The following is a 13,275-nucleotide window of genomic DNA, read 5'->3' on the forward strand; positions in this document are numbered from 1 at the left end:
GGCTATGAGAGTGAGACCCCGCGGTCAGTGGTTGGCCACTCTACCCACTGAGCCACTGCCCCCCCATTATTTCTTAATGTGTTGCAAATATTTAGTTAATTTCATATGTACCGCATCTCTTGACATTTGAATGAGAAGATAGAAAACACTGCAGCAACTGTCTGTCCTCACTGTGACTATGGTGCTACAATCAGACAGTTAGCCTAGCTTAGCATAAAGCAGGGGAACAGCTACGGTATTTTGATTTTGTCCAAATGACACAAAATCTCCTTATGCTACAAACAAGATCATCACTGATTATTTTAAATGTATATACATGTATATTGGATTATATATTATTTTATGTGACAATGTTATAGTATATGAATGTGGATCCAGCAGGTGTTTGGTATTTTTGGTTTAAACAAGTAATCGATAAAACTGTTTCTGATTCTTGTTCTTTTAGATGCACTGATTGATTCTGCAGGTCTGACTGATACTAAACAAGACAACAATTGTCACTTAGGCTGGGTTGAATAATCACTATATTGTAGTGAGAATCAGTTTCCAATACTGGATAGTGTTTCTCTCCATCCATCCAACCATGTGAGCATCCGCCCACTATTCTGCCAACATTAAACACCCTCAGAGGAAAAAAAACCCCAAAACAGAATAATTTTGGTTCCTATTTCATGGCAGCGGCTTAAGAGTAGTATTTTCCTTTAACACACACACACTGACACCTACAGCAGAAGAAAGTTTCCACGTTTGTCTGTCCTCAGCTGAAATGGTCCTGCCAGAAACAACATCAGTGGTAGGAACCAGTGACCAATCCTTTCGACGTAAAACGGTAAAAGTGACCAAATAACGGCGACGTGCACATTCTACGCACATTTGTTATTACTTGTGGGCACATTTTGACCCTTGAACAGCCAAAAGCGACAACATTGCAACATTCACTGAGAGGATTTTGATATTGGAGCAAGAGGAGGAGGAAGAGACATGCAGTCTGTTACTGCTGAAGACCTGCTTAGACACACATTCCCATACGTAGACATGACACATATATGAAGGGCTTTGGAGCTAATGATATAATCACAGAGCAGAGAATGAGCAACCGAGTCTGACTCAGCTAAAAACCATCAGATCAGTGCCAGTTTCAACAAGTCCTCAGTAAAGACAATGGGCTCCAAGCCCGTTTCACCTCTCCAACACCTTTATATGCAGCAACAGCGTTGGCCTGTTGCTCTGTTGAGTATGTTTGACACAAATCGTGGACCATTTCACTTCCTACATGTTCTGGCGTGAATTTTGGATTTATCCCATTCATAATTCAAATTTACCACACAACTCTCTGACTGTGGACAGACAAAAGGGAAATCGTACTTTTTTCCTGCTAAGACATTAAGCATGATATGATCCTTTCCCACATGTCTTATTCTGTTACATGTTGCCAGAGAAACTGCCATTAAACCTGTGGAGTCTTTGTACAAAACTAAGAATTCTGGTTATTAAAAAATATTTGTGTCCCGTTTATAAAATGTGGCTCCTCCATTCATTTAAAGCGCTCTGTAACATTATGGAGAATATCCTGTGAGATTGCACTGTACCTTTTCATCAGCCTCTGGCAGGCAGAGTTCTCTTTGTTTCTGATTGTTTATCACGTATTGTGTCTTGTTTCATTTATTGTTGGTTTCTGTGTTGACTTGGCTGCTTCTTTTTTTTTTTTTTTTTTTTATTATGATGGTTTGTTTTTTTAATCTGAACCGCAGATGAAAATTTGCCTTAAACTAGTTATGGTGGGATGCATCAGATGGAAACTTTAAACTTTAATATTGGACATTGGCCATTTTTCAGAAATAATTAAAAAGAAGCATCAACACAACTTTACAGCTTGAGGATCAAAATGCCAGTGATTTTAACAAATTTCCCTCCTGCCAATCTGGACATACTGCATTGATTTGTTCACAGTGACTGTGACCCTTGACCACCAAAATGTAATCAGTTTATCTTTGGGTCCAGGTGGACATTTGTGCCAATTTTGAAGAAATTTCCTTAAGGCGTTCCTGGGCCACACCTTCCCAAATGTGGGACGGACGTATGGACAAACCCATAAACACGATGCCTCCAGCCACAGTTGGCGCCGGTGCAGAGTCATTACTCAGACATATTTTAACAAGCACAAGAAACACTTATGTTATATACGACTACCCAAAGGGCATCACTGTCTCCAAACTGTCTATTGTAAATAAATCTAAAAATCTGCTTATAAGTCTATAAAAGTGCTTTACTGAGGACAAACAGTACTGAAGACCTGTCACATCTTTAAGTTTTCTCCAGTATCACAGTAATCGTGACACAAATGGTGATCTAATAGTGAATAGGTAATTTTGAAGGCCAATTTGCCAAAAGTAAACAAATATAGGTTAGAAATACCTAAAAAAAAAAAAAGAATCTCAGTGCGTGTCCAGTAGCCACAGGTAGTCAAAGTACCCAAACCTAATACTGAGGTAAAGGTGCAAGTTTTCACCAAAACAGTAACTAACTAAATAACTAACCTCCACTAGCATATCAAAACCTTTATTTTAGTTGAAGTATAGGATTAAAATTTCAAGTCCCACATTTTAAACTTGTTCAAAATACTGGAAAAAGCTAATTAGCATCTTGTGGAAAAAGTTTTTGTACTGGAAGGATTAATCCATAGCAATGAATCATTTCATTATTTATTAATTAGATTTCGTATCAAGAATCTAAATCTACAATATTGATCTCTGACAGTAGCCTAAAACAAAAAATAGTACAGTAAAGTACAAGTACTGCACAAAGGAGTCAAAAGAAAAACTAGTAAAGAAGCCCTGAAACTAGTCCAAGATCTGAACTAGCAAAGCATTGCTCTGGTCAGGATTTCAATGATCCACCCCGTCACAGGGAGAGGTTTTCAGGAGCTGAAGAGTTTTGGGCAGAGTGCTCCTCGCTGAAAGACACCTACACAATAATTTGGTGAGGTGGGTGAGAGTATTCCTCATTCAATTTCCATCCCCACATTTTTCCAAACCAGTCAGAGTATTTGAGCTGGCGTCTCCCCAGTTAAAACTCAACCGCATTTGACTCTTGTGCAGTTACTGTGTAGGCGAAGTCCCACAACACGAAGTCAAATTATGTTCAGTAATGTCTGTATCTCAGAGGGGCGAGTGGTGGTGTAACTCTGAACCGTGACCTCCGTCACAGCTGATCCAGTCCCCTTCATCCACACTGAGACAAGAGTCGGCAGACGGCGAGAAGCCTCACATACTTTCCATCACTACTGGAGAGCTGTCTGGATACGGGAGGTATCTGTGGTTTGATCTGGACCTGGTTCACGAGTGAGTGTCTGTTTTCACATATGTAAGAGCCAGCACAGAAAAACAGTAGCTGTTCCAGGAGTACTCCAAGCCACAATGTTAACACACACACACACACACACACACACACACACAGGTTCAGTGTCTTAGTAAGAGCAATGGAAAACAGACCAGCTTACAGTATCAACGGTTTCTCCAGGCCAACGGACACCCACACACTCACAACTTACTGCGTCAACAGTTGCTTCCAATCAGCCGACAAACCCCAAACACACTCGCACTCTGTTTCACACTGCCACACACTTTATAACAACATCATCGCCCTTACACATCAATGACACACACAATAAAGGCTGCGTGGCCGAGCTCAGGGTATAATTAGTACTGCTTCCGTGACTTCTTTCACTGTGTTGTACTACTCTGAAGCTATCAGGTCAAGAGACACCAGCTTCACCCTTTCCGTCTGTAATTATCCCACTAATTCATACGTGTTGATTACAGAGTTTGATTTAATAACAGATATGTTGCCAGGATTAGTTTTTACCATGATAACACGATAAATTAGTGTCTTCCACTTGTGTTTCTCTGCTAACTGGAAAGGTTGCACTACATACAACTACGCCTGTTGCAGACATTGAAAGTAATCCATCTACCATATGTATCTGGTGAGCTAACCACTTCATCCAGCTTCATAATATGCAGCTATATTGTCTATATGATTAGTACTTCTACCTTTTACCCAAATACTTTTATTTTTACCTCTACTCTACATCATTTTGTACAACTATGCTCCTTAATTTATTTTATTTAGTTTTCATTCTGCACCTGTGAGCCGTGTCAGATGTCCATTGCCTTCCGAGGGACATTTGCCTGAATTTTAATTTGTTCGTAAGAGATTCGAATGAGTCCTTCACCAGTCCTAAGGCAAGCTGTTAAAACCAGGGGAGACAAAGTCCATCTGCACTGAGCACAGTCAAAAGGAGAGTCCTGATTCCCAGCTGCACAGCCGGCCCCTGCATCTCCACGAGGGCCAAGGGCCATACAGAAAGAATAAGAGAGAAAGAGAAAGTGGCTTGGCTGGAGTGATGCAGCTGAGAGGAAAAACACGGAAGGGAAAAATAAAAGAATTTAAAAAAAAAAATTAAAAAAAAAAAACTAAAAAGAAAAATGAGATTAAATTTTCCAAGGACGAGGGCTGTGCACAGCAACAGCAGCCAGAATGACTCTACATCTGTGTGGAATTAAAGAGAGACAGAGACGGAGGCAGACAGTGCTCCTGTTGGATAAAAACTGCATTTGAACTTTAGCTTTAGCAGTTTTCTTCATATTACAGGCAAACAAAGCATCCTGCCATAACATATCCAAAATGTAACACTAAAGGAAACTATAAAAATAAATGTATGTTTCTTTATGTAGAAACTATGTGTTCAATGCAGAACAATATCATTTCTGAATTGGACTGCTTGACTGAGAAATCCTAACACAGACCAAAATGTATTACTGCTGTACTCCTGCTAAAGTATTGAATGTGTAAAAAGTGTCTTTTATACTTCAGTTTTTAAAATTGTGTTTTTGCTGCTTGTATCAAATAGCTGGCTGGGTTTGTAAAAAAGTGGCAACTGTGACAATAAAACATTGCTACTAGTTTGTTTTCCCAAATGTAATTGTTGTTTGACCTCATCACAAAGACTATGAGAGGAATGTGCCAACACCAGCTTTCTAAATAGCATCCCCGACCTCTGAACCGGGGTTTACTGGCTGCACATACCATAGAAACGCACAAAACCTGTCCTCCACTGACTGGTGAAGTCGTATTAGCTTTAGAATTATGCTAAAATATTGAGGTAGTGTCTGTGAACTTCTGAGCATCGTGTTTAGTTTACAGATCAACAGGGGACACAGAGGTATCAGAAGTACTGTTACCTCATCTGGATACTCCATCAGTACTACTAGTGTCTGTGTGTGTGTGTGTGTGTGTGGGAGGGGGATAAACAAACACACACACACACACACAAAACTTTTTCCTCTCTTTTTTGGACCAATTGTGTGGAAACCCGTTGCTTTCATTACTTCCGCACAACACACTCATTGAACATTAATAGGATATAAAGGGATAATAGATACAGAAGCAACTTCTAATGCCAAAATCTGCAAAACACACACAGCTGCTATCACAATCTGTTTAGTCAACACAAAAGCACCAGGAGGCTCAATGTTTCAAACAATAGAGTGTGACCTTAAAATGTCTTTAAATAGCTTTAAACCACGATAACCAGTCGGTGACTTACACTTGTTTAGTTACTGCTTTGTCACCTTCATCACATTTGTGTTTATTTACATAAAAATGTTAAAGCAATGTCAAATTCACTGTAGGTTTTTGTGCAAAAACACTTTCTTCAGCTACTTTCAAATGAATCCAATCTCAACACGGCTTCAACAAGGCCATTGCAAATATGGAAACATAACCTGCTCGAGTTCCCGGTCCTAAGTCCAGGTACCTTACCTGGGGTACAGCCTATTGAATTGGGATTTGCATTTCCACAGCATGGCCAAAGTCCTGGGAAGGTTAAGCAAGTTAAACCATTGATGCTTAAAAAGTACAGTGGTTGTTTTTGTGTGTGTGTGTGTGTGTGTGTGTGTGTGTGTTTGCAGCAATCAATTTTGGACCATCGTTCCTCTAGTGAAAATGCAGGTGGACGAACTAAGTTCCTCAGCGTGTTGTGCAGTGAAAACCATTGCTTCCCTACGGCAGCCAGGTCAATAGCTAAAACCCTGAGTCACAACTAGAGCTGCCATGATTAGGTGGCAGACTAAGGTACGTCAAAAGGTTTAATTAAAACCAACTAGTTGGTAACTGTGATGAATGCAGGATTTGTTTAAGCAGTCGGTCATAGTTTAGTGAACCCAATAAACTGACAACTGACAGTGTGTTTGCACAGCAACTGTTATAACATTGAGAAGGGCTAAAACTTACTATCAAATTCACCAGGACAGATGAATATCAAAGTATGAAGAAGCTGGTTTATCTGCTACTAACTAAAATGACTAAATCTAGACAAACAGTATGTAAGAGACTAGTCATACTAGCTTAAATGAGGTAACTAAGCCACGAAGCCTTATCCGCCCCTGTTCTGCTGAACTAGACAGATAGATGTGCATCATTGCCAGCCAGGCAAACTTGTCAGCAGTGCAACAGACACAGCCATGAATGGAGAGCACACACACACACACACACACACACACACACCCCATCTCCAGTTTCTTGCTTCCAGTCCTAATGCTTTTAATGTGTGTGTCTGCAGGATTAGCACTGACACAGCAAAACAGACTGCACTATAGACAACAGTACTACACAGTAGTGCTGCATTACACTACATACACACCACCCTGCAGCTGAATGCGATGCACTGTGTGTTACTACTTCTTATCCAGGTGTGAAATGATGATTCAAGTATGATAAGTACTGTAAATGGTGCAGCAGGGAAGATTTCTTAGGAGCCAAATGTTAAATCTCATATGTTTGAGCTTTCTTGAACGCACCATGCCTCCGCACAGCCCCTATTGACAAGTGCATTCAAATGCTAGAGCTAATTTATCTTTCACAACAAAAGGAAAATCTTCTGTCTTCTGTCTTTGTCTGTCCCAACCCATGGGACAAAGAGGAATTTCCTGCGAAAAGGAGGGATGACTTTTCCATGCACTTGGCGAGAGATGGAGGCCGTAAAAAAAAAAAAGACAGACAGAAAGGGAGAAGAAAACAACACCACCATCAGATGGTGACACTGTTTGACCTCTCGCAACCACCAGTGAGAACATACCGGCAAACTGCACCACAGCGAGCGGTACAGATGTAACCAGTGCGTCGAGTGTGAGGTTTACAAGATGACTGCAGAGCTGCCAGAGGAAGCATACTACTTAATGCTTTCAGGCCAGTGGATGGATGCTGATTCTTCTGTTTCCCACAAGAGACATGTATCAATTTAAGTGCCCCTGCACAAAACAGTGACATCCTGAACAAATCGAATGGCTCTGGATCCACAAACATGCCCATGACAATGAACAGATAGATCTGATAGGACTTTGCTTTGATGTTTTCTCCTTGACTTAGATTCTTGCTGCCTTGTACGTCACTTGTAAGTCGCTTTGGATAATTTTTGGATCTGCTAAAATGACTAAAGCTGGACTGAGCTAGGAAAAATCAGGAATTCAATCTGTCCTCCACATTTTGTTGACGTTTCCAGTGTTTTTCATTTACTTGATAGTGGTGATCGAGGAAAGACCTAAAGCCCTTAGAGAACAGCAAGGATTCTTGAGCTGGAGGCTATTGCTTTGCCCCAATTTCCTAAATTCGATGCAGGTTTGGTGGGTGCATGGTGTCTTTATAAGGAAACGGTATAAAAACAATCCTTAAAAGTGCCAGGCTTGATTTCCTACTAGTTCCCACAATGTTGTATTACAATGCTGTGCAAGAAGAAAAATCACAGCTGCAAAGATTAGGGAAAAAAATGTAGATGGGAATAAAAAGACAGTCCCAGGAAACCATGAGAAAACAAAACAGTAACACTGTTGGACTGTTACATAATTTCCTGTTTGTGCAGCGCAGCACTAAAATCACTACACAGTGATATACAAGAAAAAATAACCTTTACTACAATTTGTGCGCAATGTAAAAATCGGTATTGAGGATGGAAACAAAATCCACTGAGAAAAAACCGGGAGATGAGGCAAAAGTGTGAGAGCTTAGCTTGTTGCCAGAGAAAAGATTTGGGGGCAACTGAGTAGGACGGCATCATTCTCAGGGAACCACACGTAGCCCCAGCATTTTATCAGGTAACCTGATAATCTGCAACAGGTCGAAGTCACTAAATGAAACGACTACCTGCGTGCATAGGTAAGGTTTTACTCTGCAAAAATGGACGACAAACCGTGGTCTTTCCTGTCCGTCTTGTTGATCAGCGACGAAAATCTCTGGGGCTGGTCCACCCTGGTTAATGTCAACCACAAACTACAAGCGAAGCAACAAGTGTTGGTCCAGGGTTTTTTGTAATGTAGGGGATGTTTAACAGTGATGTAAAAAAACCAAAAACCAAAAAAGATGCAGGAACATCATCGGCTGTAGAAACACCTGTTGTCAACGGGTGAAAACAACGTTTTAAAGTTCAACCAGCTCATTGCAAACACTGCCTCAGATGAGTGGCTCAGGCTGCTCAGACACACTGAGAGCAGCCTTCGAGTGGAAGTAGGGCAGTTTTTTTTTTTTTTCATACTTCAGTTAACCCTGAACACTATCAGGAGATACCGAACTGTGCCCCAGTTTGCAGCAGAGTGGGTTTCAGAGGTGGGAGGTCTCCGGCCTGTCAGATTGATTACACGTCAACTCTGACGGCCATCGTTACACATTACAGCACTGACTAAAGGTCTCCTGTCACTAGGGCTTGAAGAAGGATTCTCCAAGCAAAGTACTTAAAGTTTGAAATGTTTGTTTAAAAAAAATAAAATCTTCACGAGCAGATCAGTGTGATGTACATCAATACACTGTGTGTCTACATCAATATCAATGCAGAAGTGGAACAAATTGAAGTCTTGGGGGAATTGAACTGAAGGCACTGATCCGTCTATTTTTATAGTATATGTGTGTGTGTGTGTATTCCCATTTTCCTTAGCAGTGAGGAAAATGGAGCAAGGAGCATATGGTTTCAAACAAAGATGGTGGACAACTAATCAATAGTGAGGAAATAGACATTAGCCGGAAGCTGGGGGTTTTTTTTGTAGAAGATGGATCTCAAGACGAAGATGGTTAGACTTATGCGGACTCTTGAGCAATGCTGGTATTTGTGTCCACACCAGGCGCGTTTTCACTCAAACACATACAATTTAGTTAACATAGAACACAGAGGAGCCTACAGTGGGACATAGGATATGAGGAAGCTGCCGTTCGAAGAACCAACATTAGTGTCATCAGTGGCCAAGACGTGTTTGTTTTTACTGGTTAGATCATGAAAAGGTGCTTTAAAACAAGTTGATGGAGCACACACACACACACACACACACACACACACACACAAACCTCTAAAATGCTGCAGGTGGCGTTCAGGCGTAGCACTGATGTGGCAGATATTGGTTATTTGGTTACACATCTACACACACACACACTACAGGAGGAGTGACAGGAGAGCCAACAAGTGGACTGGGGTTCAGGACTGGGGTTCAGGACTGGGGTTCCCTCGTTAAAACCACCGTTTAGAGTCACTTTCTGCAGGGCCGAACATTCAAATACTGCACGTCGTACAGCAAAGAATCATTTAAACGTCACTGTCTGGTTCAGTTGATGCAGCCAAACAAAAGCCGACTGACCGTACTCACCACTACAACAACCTGAACCCTGAACATAAACGTGTCCTTTCCACTGCTGAAAGTAAATTAAGAAACAACAAAGAGGAAAAATGGCAGAAAGACGTCAGAGTTTACCTGCAACATATCCGTCAGCAAGTCAACATAGGGCTAGACAACCCTGGCCCCCTGCCCAACCTCCCGCTGATTACCTGGATCAGGTGTTTTCAGTCACTCAAAAGCTGGAAGATACCATCTCAGATGAGGGTGGAGTGGGGGCAAGACAATGTTCCAGGCTTGTTATTGACTGAACACAACTGATCCAGGTAATCAGCAGTGGGTAGGGCAGGGATGCTTGGAAAACAAGCCTGGCAAACTCCAGGACCCTGATTTAAAGAGATCTGGACGATAGACCAGCTGATCGGCAGGAAGACAGACAGTCAGAAGGCCTGCATGTCTGATGACGCTGAATTAACAACGAGACCCGCTTATTAATTAGACTAATATTGAAAAATAACAACTGCACACACTGACGGAGTCACGTGTGCAGTGCGTGAATCTGGAAAACCTTTAAAAGTCAGTGAGGCAGCTGCGGGGGGAACACGCCCATGGCGCTGTAGAGGCTCCATGAACGCCACGCCTTGCCCGTGTCAGCTCGGCACGCCTGGCCTCCGGAGCTGCAGCACGAAGCGCAAATATCCCGAGTGGAAAGGCGCTGTCAGCCGGCTGCTGCTCCCCGGCGAACCTGCGCATCCAGGCCGGGAGTGTGCGCTCTGCAGGCCCTGCGGCGTTTAAAACAGCGCACATGCACAATGGGAAAAAAGCGCGTCCAGACACATGATGCGGTCACGGCTGATATGCGTTCAAGCAGCTGGAGTGAATGAAAGCCCCCATTTTTCTGTGAAGCTTCTCTGACACCCCCACCGCCAGCCCTTCTCCTTTCTCCGCACACACATGCAGCCACTAACCGGATTAATTGGCTTCTATCGCAGCGGATGTTCATTAAAGGTTCCGCTGTCTGTTCGCGGCGCACAACAAAGGTAGAAATGTGTCGGTTTCGTCTGCGGGGATCTGGATCCCGGAGATGAGCCGACGAGCCGGATCACGGTGACTGTGCTGGGACAGAGATGCGTTTGAGTGAAGGGGAATCGGGCGACTTACTGTGCGGATCCGGGAGGTTTCCAGGAGGAAAAACCGCAGCCAGAAGCGGGGAGACTGCGCAGGTGTGTCCGGCGGGAGCCCCGCGCTGTAACAACCGAGGCCTCGTCCGGATTTCTGCCAGTTTAGTCCCCCCGATATCCCAGATTTCCCTGATTTCCCTGCTGCCACTGTGAATCCCTACACGGCTGACACTGGGCCAAGTTAGAGACAGGCAGAACAGGTGACTTCCGGGAGGGAGTTTCACAGTAAAAGCACCTCTTTGTTTTAACTGGAGCTGTAAAATAAAAGCACAAATCTTATTTAACATAACCAAGAGAACTTTTAAATAAACTAATTTAAATCATGTAGTATTTTATCTACATTGTCATAATATCAAAGTAACATAACGCTGCGTGTGTTCAATTTATAATTATGCCAATTTTTTGTGGATTAAATAAATAGCCTGAGCTCCATATTGTAAATGGAATTATTATAATTATAACCTCTTTTTTTGATCCATTTAAATGTACAATAGTGACCACTAGTGTAGTTTTATTTACAAAAAATATTTTTAAAATAATAAAAATATTATAGCTTGATGTGAAAAAGATGTACACACCAAGCAATCAGATACTGAAGACGTCATAATTAATGTGTATTTGTGTATCACAAAGCTGTTTTTGTCTACTTCCCAGTTTCCTTTATGACTTCACATTCTCTCTGTGTATTTACTGATCCTCCCGATTCTTATGCTGCAAACTCCTCCTAATAATAATCAATCAATACTTTATACAAATGACAAGAGGAAACGTGGCTCCAACCTCAATTCTGAAGATGAAACTGCCTCACTTCCGGAGTGTGAGTGTCTGCCTTGATGCATCTCCAGCTCCACATCGGATCCCAAAAACCTCAGCGGGGGCGCGCATCCGTGTCCTGCGCGGTCCCGGCGCCTTGTTTCCTGTCCTGCCCAACCCAGAAATCGGCCTCAGCCAATCAGCCCTGATGAGGTCATTCAGTTCTATTCTATGTTATTCAATTTATCTTCTGCTCTGATGGGAAAGTTGATGTTCTCTAACTGCCAACCACAACCTTGACCATCACAAGCAAGTCTGAACGCTTGTAATGGGACTTGTGAGTTGTGAGGACTGGTCAAAATGCCCCCATAACTATGGCTTTTAAGTGAACTGTATAAGGGCAACCAAAAAAAGACACACACACACACACACACACACACACACCTTATCCAGAACTTAAACCGCTTTTTCCACCAAAGTCTGACCTCTAGTGGCCTGTGTGGGTACAGACACTTGTTACAAGTGGTGAAAAACAAGCACCATCAGCTGGGTCTGTCTCCATCCAAGCATTACACGTAATAAATAAAGGAGATGTTCGTTTATTCATTTACAAGAGGAGATTTTCATTTTGAGATATTCCAAATGAGATATGAACCAACATTGAAGGCCACTGCATGCTTGTGAACATATTTCATATTGTATTTGTTTTTTTTTTTTCCTTTTTCACCTTGTGAACAAAGTCAACAATATAAAATAAACTGCTGTGTTCAAAACTATTGTAACATCTACGTTCTGCTGCAGCAGACTGCCGACCTCCAGAGATGGAACCAAGTACATTTACTCAAGTCTCGTGCCAAAGTATTGCTTTCATTTCAGTTTTACTTTTATTCTTTTACAGTTCAGAGCGACGTTTTATTTCTCCCAAATCTGTCAAATAAAAGGGCTGCCTGAAATGCAGTCGGTTAATAAATTATAATGCGTTTTTATGAACTTTTTATGGCAGCTAAACTCAGCAGCTACTGTTCTTCCACACCAAATCTACATAGTAACATTACTAGAAATTTCCACCATTTTCATCTTTTGTCAAACAAATCTGGACCAGAGCATCTCATTTCCAAAAATATACAATTATTGCATTTTTGCAATTTTAGTACTTTCTTGAAGAAGTTATAGTGGTTTGTGTTGTAGGAGTATTGGTTACACAAATACTTTTGCGTTTTAGCCGCCAGACTGTCACAGACATTGTAAATACATCAAAATACAATATATTGGATGCAGCACACAAAGTTGGTAAAGCAAGATAAAAAGAAACTGGCCTCTGCTACACGGTATCCAGGCTCCTGAGACTGAGAGTGATGCCGTTATTTAACGGTGGATACAAACCTGCCACCCAGTGGCTTACGGATGTGTTTGAATTACTTCAAGGTGAGAAGATGCGCTTCTTGTCTACAATATTCAAAACAAATGAAATCAGCGGCTTTGTCCTACCATTTAATGAGACAGTGGAACAGCTCCGGTTGTCGAATTGGGAGCCTCAGCAAAGTGGAGGAAAGATGAGAGAGACGGCAAAAAAAAAAACAAAATATATGTAGAGAATCCACTTACAATTAGTAGCATATTATGATCACGTTGTTTTTTTGTAAATGGGGCCTGTTGGGCCCTTGGCGTGGAAACACACGGGAATCCCTGGT

At 41.9% G+C, this 13,275-nt stretch overlaps 1 protein-coding gene across 5 annotated transcripts in view; it reads right to left on the bottom strand.

Moving 5' to 3' along the window:
• Window positions 1–11,148, bottom strand: part of raph1a (Ras association (RalGDS/AF-6) and pleckstrin homology domains 1a) — a 58,010-nt gene extending 46,862 nt beyond the window's left edge. For 2 of the 5 annotated variants that reach the window (XR_010915172.1, XM_067515506.1), the window contains exon 1: window positions 10,812–11,148. The gene's annotated coding sequence lies outside the window, so the exon portion shown is untranslated. The other 3 variants (XM_067515508.1, XM_067515509.1, XM_067515507.1) reach the window with 3 other exon arrangements.
• Between the last annotated feature and the right edge of the window lie 2,127 nt (window positions 11,149–13,275).

This window comes from Channa argus, chromosome 9 (assembly GCF_033026475.1).
Source record: "Channa argus isolate prfri chromosome 9, Channa argus male v1.0, whole genome shotgun sequence".
In the NCBI taxonomy this organism is placed as follows: Eukaryota; Metazoa; Chordata; class Actinopteri; order Anabantiformes; family Channidae; genus Channa; species Channa argus.